Genomic DNA, 13,283 nt, shown 5'->3' on the forward strand with positions numbered 1-13,283 from the left:
CCGATGCCAGCTCCATCCCTCTGGCTCAAGGGCTGGCTGCAACCAGGGTGGCAGGAGGATGGGAGCCCCCGCCAAGCCAGGCCTGTTTCATTAGGCACATTTTACTCCATTTCTGCTTGCAGCTACCCCAACTCCTTCACAGGAGCATCTCTGGGACATCTCTCAGAGGGCTGAACGCCAGCCCCATCAGCACCCTGAGGGTGTCCCTGGCCGGGCTCCCGGGAAGGGCAAGAGCAGCCTGGGAGCTGCTCGTGTCGCAGGAGCAATGCAGGGGAAAGGGGGGGGAGATGTTTGTCCTTGCAGCCCCACCACGAGCAGCCCACGCCGGTGTGACAGCCAGGAGACAGCACTGTTAGTAAACAGCTTCCAGAGGCTGTGCTGATAGCTCCGCGTCGTCTCGGTCATAAATCACGGGAGAAGCCCCCCCGGGACGCCCTCCGCTCCCTGCCTCGGCGCGCACCACCCACCTCCCTGTTTGTTTGGAAGTGTCACCTCCTCCCTCCGCTGGCGCGCAGCCCCCGCCGCGGGAGCGCCGTGATGGATGGGGCTGCACCGGCATTAAAAGGAGATTCCTCCCGGAGCAGCCCCGGCAGCCTCTGCACGGGCAGCACCCCCGGGCCGGGCTCCCCCTCGCTGCACCCGTGCCCACCACGGGGATTGGGAAGAGGATGGTGCCGGAGGGCTGGCAGAGCCCAGGTCCTCTTACCCGCCTGCAAACGTGCCGCGCAGCCCAAGGACCTTAGCAGAGATAAAGCCCTTGAGAAATCCCACTGCTCCTAATCCCCCAATAGCACAAAAATAATGGAGCATTATCTCATCAGGACTTAACCCACTAATTACCCCGGGGATGGCTTAATAAGGAAGGGACACCCACCTGCCAAAGGCAGCCTAAGCCTGCCTCCTGGCCAGTTACACAACACCACGCTGGGCACGGCAGCGCTTGCATCCTTCAGCCCTCCTGGAGCAACCCTGGCAGGGAAGGGGAAGTAGGAACAGCCCTGTTTCCAAGCTGGGGGGTCTGACGGAGTCCAGGTGCCCACAAGACCCCCAAACATCCTCTGTGAGGATGTTTTCCTGCCACCAGGAAAAGTTGTCTCCCCATACTCCCCAGAACAGCCTCCCAAAATCTCAGCCAGTGCAGTGGCTCAGTGGAGGGACAGACCAGCCTGCAGACTCTCCACACCACCCACCCCTCACCAGCTCAGCTGATGTCATGCCACCTCCTCCCTGCATCCCACATCCTCCTTGCCAGCCCTCCCCGGAGACATCCCGATGCTCCAAGGGACAGAGTCAGAGCAGGCTCAGAGATGGGTTTAAACCCTGTCCCCGCAGCTTGACCTGCAGGTGCCGGGGGACGTTCCTAACCCACCCTGCCAGACAAACAACATCCTCGCTGCAAGAGCCCAAATCACGAGCAGCTTCAGCAAATCTTAGCCAGGGCTCCACGTCAGACCACGTGTCCTGCTCGGTTAGCGGAGCTGGAGCGTGAAAAGTGAGCCGGACGGAGCAGAGCGCTTGGGTTACAGCCGGGAGCAGCGGGGCCGGAGTGGGCTCTGACAGCTCCTGGCTGCTCCCCGGGCAGCGATATCTCCAGATCTTTTACAAATAAATATCATTGCTCATTATCTCGGCATTAAAGTTACATGCTGGGCGAGATGGGTACTGAGCTTTCTCTCGCTAATCTAAAACGGATGCCAGCGCTTCTATTATTAATCTCCCTCCTGCTCCGCCGCTGCCAGCTCTGCCACCGCCACCCCCTGTGCCCACAGGAGAGGGGCAGTGGGGCAGCTGGACAGCCCCCTCTGTGCTTGTTCACACGTGGCCTGGCAGCTTCACTCCCCGGCTCCTGGGAGGGGTAAAGCCTCCTACAACGCCAGGGCTGGCAGCTTCCTGAGGTTTGACTTTGCTGAACCCATTTCCACACGCAGCTGCAGAGAAGAGGAGCAAGTGGCAGTGGGGACAGCAGCAGTTCCCCACTCCATGGCACCACAGGGTGCAAGGACCCACAGAGCCAGGAGCATTCAGGAGAGCTCTCATCAAGCAGCTTGCAAAGCCTGGTGCCTGCAGACCTGCCAAGTGAGGCCTGCCAGCCCCAGGGAAGGTCCCTGCAAAAAAAAAAAAGAAAACAAAACCTCCTGGCACAAGCAAAACCGAGACCAGAAAGTCCCAGTGGTTGTGTCTGCCCCAGGAGCAGCACACTGCCCCACAGCATCCTGATGTGCTGCTCACCGCATCACGTGCGGGGAGCACGTGCCACGCAAGGGATGGAGAGGGTTTGACACCCACATCCTGCCATATCCCGGGCTCCTGCTCCAACATGGCACGGAGCTGAGCTGCTGCAGGATGTGGCAGGGCAGAGCCTGGTGCTGCCCTGCTGCCCACACACATCAGCATCCCAGAGCCGCTTCCTCCGAAGCCAGAGGACAGTGAGTCACCGTCACAGAGCTGCAGGACTTGTCCTCTCGCTCTCTGCAGCTGGAGGGGCCACGGGCACTTCTGCAATACAGGGCCCAGCATCAGCAGGAGCGGCAGCTTCAGGGCAGGGATGGATGTCACAGCCACGGGAGGTGGGATCGTCCCCACTACCTACAGGACACGGCAGCCCCGATGCCCACACAGGATGTCTAGAGTGCTAAATATTGGTCTTACATACAGGAATTCCCCCAAAGTCCCCACACAGAAAGTTTCCCCTCCCTGGATCACACACAGATGGACCAGGGGAGAAATGGAAACTGCTCTTCCCATTTCCCCAGGGTCAGTGCCCGAGGCATCCACCCAGTCCCCACTCCCAGCACCAAAAATCATCCACGAGAGACATGGTAAGGTGACAGCATCCATCACCCTCCCATCCCAGACCAACTCCCCTCCCTTCATTTCTCCTTTTTAAGAGAAGAATCAAACTTCACCCTTCTTATCATCCACACCAGACCCCCACCTGGCATCCTCCTGGCTCCTAACCCCTGCCATCACACCTTACCCGTGGGAGGGAGGCGACCCCAGCCCTCAGCCCCATCACCACCATCCACGCAGGACAAGGGTTCCTTGTGCCAAGTACTCTTTTGCCAATGGGGGGGGGGGGGGATGTTTCCTGTGTCCCCTGACGTCAGTCAGCCCGCGTCAGGGAAATGAATGTGGATTTCAACATCCTTTGGTTCATCAGCTGCTCGTTTCGACATCCCCATGGTAAACCCTCAAAAAAAAGCACACCCCGTCACTCCCCCGCAACCCTCCTTCTGCTAACTTGGCTTCATGCAGAAGAGTATTTGTCACCTCCAAATAAATATTTATTAACCAAACTGCAGGTGTCTGGGGCTTCCCACCTCCTCTGCTCTCAGCTGCGCTGACACCGGAGCTCTGCCGAGCACCCAGATGTCAGCTGGGAACAGCTCCGGGAGCGCTCCCGCCACCTCCTTTGAGCCCAGCATCCAAATAACTGCTCAGTTCTTCCCACTAATCCCAGCAGGAACATCCTGGATAAGAGGCATGTGGATAAAGGGGGTGATGGATGAAAAGGAGGTGGTGGGAGGGAGCCTTCCTCGAGCTCTCCCTCTTGGTAAAGTCATGGGCAATTTGAAGGGAGTGCAAAGTCCTGCTACTGCAGGTGTGGGATAAAGACTTTCTGAGGAACTGAGAAAGGGGAGAAAAAAGAGGGGAAAACAGAAGAGAGTCCCAAACACAGGAAAGTGCTGCAGCACAGGGCAGTCTGACTGTGGGAATGGAAACCTTCCCAACACGCACCCCTGGGCATCTCTGAGCCCCAGCCAAGGGACAACGGGAGCCACAAGAAAAGGGAAAGTAGGAACCCAAGATTTAGTGGTCCACCACAACGTGGGAGATGCTTCTGCCAAGGCCAGCGTGCAGAAAGGACACAAGGGTCCCTGTCCCCTCTGGGGACAGTCCAAGGCCACTTTGCCACCCTTGACGCACAAAGCAAAGGGATTTAGGCACCTCCAATGCCCTTGGGGACACCACTGGGCTCCTCTCCAGCACAGCCTCCCGCCCAGGGTGATGATAAACCCGAGACTGGGAAATGCTCAGACGCTGCCACAGACACTGGGAGCATTTTAACAGTCTGGCCTCTCCCCCTCCATCCCCTGTCACTGCTGTCACCGCGTCCCCTTCCTCCCTCCCACCCCCTTCGAATTAGCAGCCATCGACCTCCTCCCCCTGCGGAGCTGACATTAATCCGGCGATGTTTGTTTAACAACAGCTCCCATTGATCTGTAGCCTGATCCCCCAAGTCAATACAGGCTTTTGCCAGGGTCTGGAGTGCAGGATCCAGCTCTGGAGTGGCCCATGGAACTAACGGCTGCGCAGGCTGATAGGATCAGATGCTGTCAGTGCTGCTCTGGGACCCATTAGCTTTAATTAGCTGATGATGCTGTAGAGGCCACATAAAACAATGAAGGGGATTGATCCCTCGTGTAACACTATTGACAGTGGAGCTGCATCTGGGATCAGTTTGGTGCTGGATGCATCTGTAGGGTCTATAAAACCAAGGCCTGTTTTCTTTTTCTTTTTTTCTTTTTTTTTTCCTTTAATTTTAAAATCTCATAATGGCAGGTCTGCCAGGTTAACAGCAAGAGCCCCAAAAAAGAAGATATCAGCTCTCCCTCTGTCCTTTGCTCCGAAGGGGCACATCAGTCCCTGAACTACCTGCACTCTCCAAAGCTCTCTCCCTCTGCACAGCATCACCCACACCTGCAGCAAAGGATTAGGGTGCCACAAGGAACACACAGAAGGAACTGCTGCAATCAGAAACACTTAGGCTGGAAAAGACCTTAAGGCCATCCAGCTGGGCCTCTTGGTGTCCAGTGGGGATTTCTTCTGGAGCATTGCTGGTGGCAGCCAAATGCCTTTACAGCCCAGGTACATATGAAGAAATCCTGGTAGGATAAACCCACAGGCATTACAAGCAAGGACAGCGCAGGGAGCACCTCCCCAGACACCTTCCAGAGCACTGGGGGATCACACAGGTTTCACCTCCCACAGACTCCATTCTTTAATCCCCCAGCATTCAACAGATGCAGCACCACATCCCTACTCCATTATAGCTCAGGGATGTGGGGTTTTGTCAGCCCAGAAACAGGGCCAGGAGCTGAAAACTCGCCTGAGCAGGCAGGGAGTCCTTGCAAAGTGTGTGAAGAGGAGGATTTACATTGCATCTCTCCCCATGCAGAGAGCAGAGCCAAGGACCACAGCGGAGCATCCCTGATCACAGCAGAGCATCCCTGAAGAGGTCAATTCTTGGGGGTCCCTGGAGCCCTCTGTCTGGCCCCACCATCCCCATGGCAGCTACAGAAGCTCCCTTGAAACTCTCCGAAACAAGGGAGGTGGAGAAAAATCAGTCCCACAGCCCTCTGGGGAAGGCAGCTTGAAGTCTGAGTGCAGTGGCAGGCAGAGCATCAAATATACAGGAAGGCAAGGTGTGGAGCAGGCAGGAGGCAGGCAGGGCATCAAGCAGGCAGGATGATGAGCAGCAAGGCAGGAAGGCAAAGGTGTGGAGCAGGCAGGATGGCAGGCAGGGCGCCCAGAGCGAGCGTGCCGGGGAGGTGGGGGGGGGGGAGCACATGCCAACCACCCTGCTCTGACGGCTGACACCCTGGCGTAACACTTTCCAGATGTGGCTGCAGGAAGACAGAAGCAGAGCTGTTCCCTGCTGAGGAAGCTGGAAACGGTCGGAGATAATGCGGAATTCCTGAACCGGAGCCAGCGCCGGACGGGGCTGGGGCGCAGGGACAGCCAGGGAGAGGCAGCGAGCCGGGGCCGACACAAAACTCCTCTCTCTTTTGTGTGTGAGTGTGTGTGTGTGTGTGTGTTTTATTTCGGGAACCCTGCATGTAAAAGCCCTTAATTTATACGCTGTGTGGGTTGACGGCTGTACCCAACAAATGGAACATTTTCTCCATACCCTTGCGAGTGTGATAAACAGCCGCTGCGGAGAGCCCGGGAACAGAGCCTTTTTCTTCGCCGTGATAAATACCCTCCCAGCAGCTCCGAGCTCCTTGGCTTGGAGATTATTATTTTTTTTCCTCTTTCTCAAAGGGGAGGCTTTGGCCCCCTCGCCAGGTACCCGGCACAGCACTGGGCAGGCGAGCAGTGGGTGCTGCTGGTCCCCTGCCTGCGCTGCCTGTCTCGCATTGTGATCTCTTCCTGATGAAGGTGATGAACCCCTGTGCAAAGCCCACCACCAGCCACGTACAGGGACCAGCACACCCAGCCACAGAGAGCCTGGGAAGCCACTGGGGAGGAGTACAAAGCACCAGGGCAGCTGCTGCTCCTGGTGGGATCTGCAGCACGGAGCCACCTCCTCGGCTGCCGGGCTATTTACACAGCAGGTCCTGACGGGAGTCCAGTTAAGTTGGCAATAATGGACTTGCAGCGGGTTAAAACAGATGTTTGACGTGAGTGAATAGAAGGAACCAAAGCCAGAGACAAGGCTAAAGTCAGGGATTCTGCCTCCAAGCCATCCACGCCCCAGGACATCAGCGCCCGGCTGCAAAACACCCAGAATCACCATCAGTTTGGCAAAACAAAAGCCCTGGTCTGGCTGTGGGAGGTCCCCAGTGCCCCCCAGGCTGGCTGCCATGCCACCAGGATAGCCACAGAACACATGCCCCCTGGTATGCCAGTGTGCTGGGTCCCCAGTGGCCAAAATCTGCCTCTTTGTGCCTCCCAGTACTTGCTGAAGTTGCTGCAGGAGGAACATGGGCACCCAAGTCAAGGTTCCAGCTGGAAAACCAAAACTCAGCAGAGTTTCCTCCTGCATCCCAGGAGGGTGGCACCCACAGCCACATCAAAAGCTCCCTCAGGGACATTTGCACCCATTCCATGCCCAAACTCCAGCCAGTTTCTGGCTGAAACAAACTTCAGAGAGCTAAGGCCCAGGACAAAAAAACTGGCCTTTCCTCCAAAATCAGGGGTTTTTTTTCCCATTTCTGGTCAGATATCTTGAAAAAACAACACTTCCTGTGGCATTTCAACACTTTCTTTTCTCAGACAGAGCCATCTGAGAATGGCTTCCAGGACTGTCAGTGGGCTTTGGAGCAGGCCCAAGAGAACAACGGCAGAGAATCAAGAGGGTCTCCTGGAGCATCACTCAGGTTCGGCTCGACTGGCACATGGAACCAAAATAGGGCTGGTGCAGGCACAGGTGACACTGGGCAGAGACAGAGGCCAGTAGCAAAACACTGATGAGTTCAACCACGAGTCCTCAAAGGCCTTTCTGTTGGCAGCCTGTGGAAATTCGGGTACCCCAACTGGGATGACGGCTCTTCTCATTTGTAATCCAGCTGATGGGCAGTTCAGACATTCATCATTCCAGCAGTTTGGTATACTAAATGTTTCCAAAAAAAGGGGATGTTGCTTGAGGCTGTTTGTGGGAAGGCACAAACACATCACATACTTTGGGTGCAGCACCGGGGAGACCTCAGTATTGCAGTTTTGCCACCCGTTTCCTTATGGCATTTCCTTGGGTATCTGTGGGAATAGGATGGCTCAAGGGAGCATGTAGAGGCTGGGGCACACTTCAGCTCAAGGGATGCTCCAGGATCCTCCAGACAAGCAGCTGGGCGTGCTCTGGTCCAAAACCCCTCCAGTGACACCTGGGTGACAGTGCATCCAGGGATCTTACGCTGATACCTACAAGGATCCAGCGCCCTGCTCCCCATCACCCTAAGGCACAGTGGCAGCCCCTCACAGCACCCAGTGCCCACCCCTCCCCAGCTGATCTGGGGACACCCATTCTGTGTGGATTTTCCACACCAGTTACATCTCTATTTCCTTCAGGGACAGGCCATGGGGAATGGCTGCTCCTTGGCGGGTAATCCACAGAATCCACAGATTTCACAAAGCATTCTGAGTTGAAAGGGACCCACGAGGATCACCAAGTCCAATTCCAACACAGCTGCCCCCCCATAGCAGCGGCTGTGCCCTCCCATCCTCCCCTCCTCCCCCCTAAGAGCGATGGGGGAGGCTAAAGAGCAGCAGCACAGCAGAGGCTCCCATGAATGATTTTCCCAACAGATCACACCACTCCCCTTTTAACCTCTGTTTAGCGAGCCCAAGTCCTTGAATTATCCAGCCCAGTGCATCCCCACCTCCCTCCGGCTCTGCCAAGCCCCCTGCACCCCCCGGGAACAGCTGCCCAGCCTCACACCCCAGCCACTGCCAGCGCCAGCATCCCGAGATGTGGAAAGGCAGCAGAGCTGATGCTGATGGGCATGAAGGTCAGCGGAGAGGGAAGGTCAGCTCTGGCGGCAGAGCTGGGGCCCTGCGGGCAGCAGCGACCGCCGCGTGCCCGCTCCCCGCGCCGGGGCGTCCCTTCCCAAATCTGTCCTGGGGGGCTGTTTGAGCAGAGCTCAAACAAACCTTGTAAATGCATCGCTGGGGGAACGGGAGAGAAAAGCAAAGCCACGTCTGTGTTTACCCTGAGCAGCCCTGCCGGTGCCGCCGGGTCCCACCGCTCCCTTCCCTGCTGTCATTTCCACCGCGAAAGCCAAACAGGTTGGTCGGCACCTGCTCTCCCACCTCTCTCCAGGGAAAGTCTGGGGCTCTGGCAAGCTCCCGGTGTAACGGCACGATCCAGGATGCTGTTTGCTGGAATGATTTAGTGCATGGGGGTGCACCCAGCACAGGCAGCGACCCTTCCAGCCAGCCACAGCCATCCCACTCCTGCTTTGCTGCGGGGGGGAAACTGAGGCACGGAGGGATCCCAATAGGACTGAACACAAACTGCCAGAGACCAACCCACATTACAGCACTGCCCATTCCCCCCATGGCCAACCCACCCCTTGGGGGCTGCAGCCTCAGCCTTGAGTGAGCCCAGCGAGAAGAGCCGTGACCCCGGTGCTGGCCCCGACCACTGTGGGCCCCCCCCGGTGCTGTGCCCACATCTCTCCTCTGCTCTCCCGAGTGTTTGGGTCTCCAGGCTGAGCAGAGGGGGTGCAAGGTTCCCACGTGCCTCGCAGCCCACAGCCCTGCCCGCCTGGCTGCACGTGTGCACACACGCGCGCAAAAAAAGCCGCCCATAATCCCCTTCACATCTGCTCTTCCCAGCTCGTCCTCACATGAGCAACTCCATCATCTACCGAACACGGAAATTCCCCGGCTCCCCACCACCGTTGCCACACGGCACAGGTTGGGGTGCACACATTTCCAGGGGGTGATTCCCAGCACCCATGGAGCCTGCAAAGGAGATGTTATGGCCACGCTGGACCTGGTTGGATGGGGGAGAGGAAAACCCCACATCCACAGACACGGAGGTGGGAAGGAGCCCACACCCCAGGCGGACCGGACACAGTAAAACCCAGCCTTGACCCTTTACCTCTTCCATTTCCTCACCTTTAAAGGTGGGTTCACCCACTCCCCTCTGCCCTGGAAGCAAAACACAGCCCCGAGGAGAAGCACAAAGCCACCACATGTCCCATCCCTCCTCCAACACCTCCTCCCGGCCGGTGCGCGAGCGACGGGGCTCCAGCCGAGCAGCTGTCGCTCGTGATTTGTGGCGTTAATATTTCAGGGGAGGGGAGGGGAGGCGAGGGGTGACAACGGCCAGGGAGAGCCAGCCCTTGGAAGTCAACTAGCAGGGTTATAGCTGAAGGCAAAGCAGTAACACTGATGGATCTGAGGATCCGGGGTGGCAGAGGGCGGAGGAGGAGGAAAGCAGAGAAGAAAGCAGGCGAGGAAGGGTGACTAACAGCGTAAACACATTCTGCCTTTGCATGAGGCTGCCATGAGCTTGTTACAGCCATTTCCTACTAGGAATGGAACATCACCCCATCCCAGATGGGGACCAGGATGGAAGCAGAGCCAGGCAGCAATAGGATGAGGTGACAGGCCCCGCTGCTCCCCAGGGACTGCTCCCCAGCACTGGAAGCATTTCCCTGTCAGCTTCTCCGTTGGCGGAGGGGACCAGCAGAGCTGCCAAAGCTGCACTGATCCACCTCCATACCCACAGGCATCACTTCCTGAGCCTCTCCTTGCTGCCCCACTGCCCCCCGCCTCAGTCAGCCCCAGCCCCCCTCCAAGCCAGCAGCGGACTGACTCGACAGCCGGAGCCCTTTTTAAGACCTGCAACCCTTGAGAGGCTTAACGACAAGAATATCTCGATGATCCGCGCCCAGAGCCTTCGAGCAGCCCCAGCTTAAACGATGGGAATTACCGGCGGGGGCACCCAAGACCCCTCCACAGCATCCCCCCGCCGCCGGCTCCTGCAGCCGGCTGTGCCTCTCCTTCCAAGGGATGACAAACATCCCCATAACCCCCCCCACCACCCTCCCTTGCTAATCACCACCCTGGCCTCCTCCCCGGCGCTTTTCACACCTCCCATCAGCAGCGAGGCATGTGCGACTGGCAGCGAGCCACAGCCAGGCCGCCGCGGCGCGGAGACGGTGGTAACATTTTGCTGGGAAAAGGGCAATTTAATTATCCTGTCTTCTGTTTCACGACAACACGGGGGACGTGCTGCTCAGACACGGGAAGCGACACGCAAAGGCAAGCGGCAACCCTGCCTGGGTTGCTTCCCAGAGATGGGTCCTCGCTTCCCGCTGGAAGCAAGGGACTAGGAAAGGCGAGTGCATGGAAGCGCCAGGGTTAAAGTAAAGCCCCAAACCTCCAGGTTTTTCAGCAGTCCAAAGAAGCAGGAAAAATGTTTTTGTTGTCCAGCTGCAACGCTTATTCCGAGCTCAAAGCGAGCGCCGAGGCTCATCTGGGGGTCGTTTGGCCGGCACGGGTCTATTTTTACAGGGAAAATGGTATTTTGCAGGGGAAGGTTGATCAGAAGAGGAAGAAGTTTTAAAAATACTGCGGTCCTCTATGGGCAGATCAAACTTCACTGAATCCGGCCAGACTTCACAAACTGTGTCTGACCTTCCAAAGCACCACTTAGCAGAAAATTTACTACTAAGATACATTTAATAATATAAAATATATTAAAATCCACCCCATAACTCAGCCTTACCCATGGAGGCAGGAGTCTGGTGTCTGCGCTGGTGGGTGGGTTGCATTTGGGACCACGCAGCGAGGCAGCAGGGAACACAGGGACAGAGAATGCCACCAGAAGCAGCTCCTGTCCCATGGTGTGGGCAGGAGAGTGCCGGGATCCCAGTCCTGCCCAGCTGGGCTCAGTGTAGAGCAGCACGTGTGTGCCGCGGTGTTTGTTGTGACAGCGGCTCCATTAGCACCCAGGAGCCAAGCTGCCTTCCCAAGGACGTGGCACAGACACTCTAATTATTATGTTAACCCTAATTAGTACGTTAATGAAACTCGCTGGCTGGGAGAGAGCAGGTGGGAGAGGATGGAGGGGGGGCTGGAGTGTCCTCTGGCTGAGCCAGGTCTTTCCCATCTCCCCAGGTGCCTCTGCTGCTTGCAGGGCAAGAGCTGTAGGGACAGTGAATCAGTGGGAGATGAAAAAAAAGGGACTTTCGAGACAGAAAAGTCACAAAAGGAGAGAGAAGGAGAAAACAAATTTGTGTGGGGCACGCAAATGAGCTGTCTCAGTCAGGGAGCGCTGCCGCAGTCCCTACAGACACCCGAAATCCCTGGCACTAGGAAGTTCCCACGCCCTGGTGAAACTCAGCGACAATCCCAGCGATGAGCTGGCATGTCCAGGACACAGGAAAATACCTGGCAGCTGGGCTCACAAGCAGGTGACAAACAGCAAGCTCTCTGCCCACCCAGGAGGGCTGGCAGTGGCACCCTGGGGACACCAGCCCTGCCTCCCCACTGCAGGCTGTGAGCCACAGAGCCCGAGTGATGCAGGGGAGCCCTGGGAGCTTTCCTCCAGGGTCTCCTTAAAAAGCAATTTGCAATCTCAGGGGTCCTCCCCGATTTAATTTTAACTCCCTTCCCAACCTCCACAAGTAGCAGGCTCAGAGGATCCGGGCGCCACAGCCCCTCACTGCAGGTCAGGAGCGATGTCAGACCGCGGAGCCACTTGGGAAGTACCCGATGTGACAGAAGAAGCCCTGTGGCCAACGCCTGATACCAGGCTGGGTGACAAAAGGCATTTCTCTCCGAGGAGAGATCTGTCCCCCCTGTGCCTCTTGGGGAGCAGCCAGGGCTCTGCTTTTTGCAGCGCCGGCCAGCCGTGCATCAGCTCAGCTCCCCGAGGAGCAGCACGGCCATTCACCCTCCCGGAGCTGCAGCACAGCCATCCACCCTCTCCTCTCCTTCTGCTCTGTCTTTCACGCAAGCAATGAGTCAGGACGCGCTGGCAGGCTGTGCCATCCCCACAGCACACCCACAGCACCTGCAGTGCCCGGTGTCTCTGCCCGGTGAAGGACGGGTTAAGGTGCCCCCGCGCTGCCCCAGCTCCAGACGGGTGCTCAGCCGGGCAGCGATGGGTGCCACGGGGCAGGTCGGACCGCTGGTGCCTCGAGGACCAGGCTGGCTGGTGCACAGCTCACGTTAACCAGCTCTGATGGATGCCTTGGAACAGCTGCCGCAGGGAATGCCCCGGCTGGGCGCACCTGCCCCTCGCCACGGCCGTGACAGTGGGGGGGTCGCGGGGATGCCGACCTGGCGAGGCCGCTGTTGGAGCGACCGCCAGCTGAACCCCTGAGCTGGCTCGGGGTCAGAGTGACCCAACACCTGAGCAGGGCTGATGGTGGCCAGAGGCGCTGGCAGTGCAGCTCCACCTGCTCCCCTCACTGTGCCAGACCCAGATCAGCACCCACAGGAGCCCTCTCCGGTCCCCTGACAGCCACCCCCACGCACAGGCTGAAGCAGAGCCACTCCAAACTGCACCTCCCACCCCTCCGCCTCCTCTCCCTCAGCAGTTTGCAGATGGGCTTTAATCATCCCACAGTCCGGAGCGTGCACAGGGCTGGCTCCAACACTGCTGCAAAAACCACCACAGCCACGCTCATCCATCCCTAGGAGTGTCTGAATGGGAAATGAGCAAAAGGAGTCCAGGCTTCAAGGATGTCAGCTTTAGATGTCATTTGGGTTGGTTTTTCTAATCAGGTCCACTGTCAACCTGCAAAAATGTGCCTCTGACACCCTGGGGATGCATATTCCTGACGCTGTCTCAGGAACAGCAAAAATGCAGATGATTCAGCTCCAAAATTATCGGCAGTGGGATGTAAAGCCTCCAAGCAGATCTCTGGCTATTCCTGGGCAAAAGCTCAAAGCCGCCTTTGCTTCTCCCTCCTCCTCTTGAAATCATAAGAGAATATATTCTTTTTTTTTTTTTTCACTGTGAATACATTCTTCTCCCTCTCAGCCTTGCAAGAAGGGAAGGGAGCCGGAGTTCTCAGGATGGCTGTCCCACTGCCAGGGCC

This window comes from Empidonax traillii, unplaced genomic scaffold, assembly GCF_003031625.1.
Source record: "Empidonax traillii isolate 1590-97213 ecotype Southwest subspecies unplaced genomic scaffold, ASM303162v1 scaffold204:size1584377, whole genome shotgun sequence".
In the NCBI taxonomy this organism is placed as follows: Eukaryota; Metazoa; Chordata; class Aves; order Passeriformes; family Tyrannidae; genus Empidonax; species Empidonax traillii.